The sequence below is a fragment of the Gekko japonicus genome, unplaced genomic scaffold, assembly GCF_001447785.1.
Source record: "Gekko japonicus isolate JY-2015 unplaced genomic scaffold, Gekko_japonicus_V1.1 scaffold2236, whole genome shotgun sequence".
In the NCBI taxonomy this organism is placed as follows: Eukaryota; Metazoa; Chordata; class Lepidosauria; order Squamata; family Gekkonidae; genus Gekko; species Gekko japonicus.
The window spans coordinates 281271-281517 of NW_015176518.1; the positions used below are offsets into that span (position 1 = coordinate 281271).

The 247-nt window shown below is 56.3% G+C and overlaps 1 protein-coding gene across 1 annotated transcript in view; it reads left to right on the forward strand.

Annotated features, from left to right (window-relative positions):
• LOC107124003 (homer protein homolog 3-like) overlaps positions 1 to 247 on the forward strand; it is a 20449-nt gene that overhangs the window by 729 nt on the left and 19473 nt on the right. The window lies entirely within an intron of this gene.

Sequence of the window (247 nt, forward strand, 5' to 3'; positions counted from 1 at the left end):
GGGGAACGAGACAGAGATCGGGGGAGGGGGCTTGGCAGCCGGATTCCAAAAAAACCCCCGAAGCCCGACTCTGTCGGGAGTTCGAGAGCTGCTCGGCTACCTTATTTTGCATGCTCTTCCTGTGTGTGTGTCTGAGACGGAGAGAGGCTGAACGATTTCTTCTCTCCTCCAAGGCCTCGCCGTGATAACCTTTGAAGTGACATGCTCTCCTCCTAACGCCCCCCCCCTTTTGCTGCAGTGTGCATTT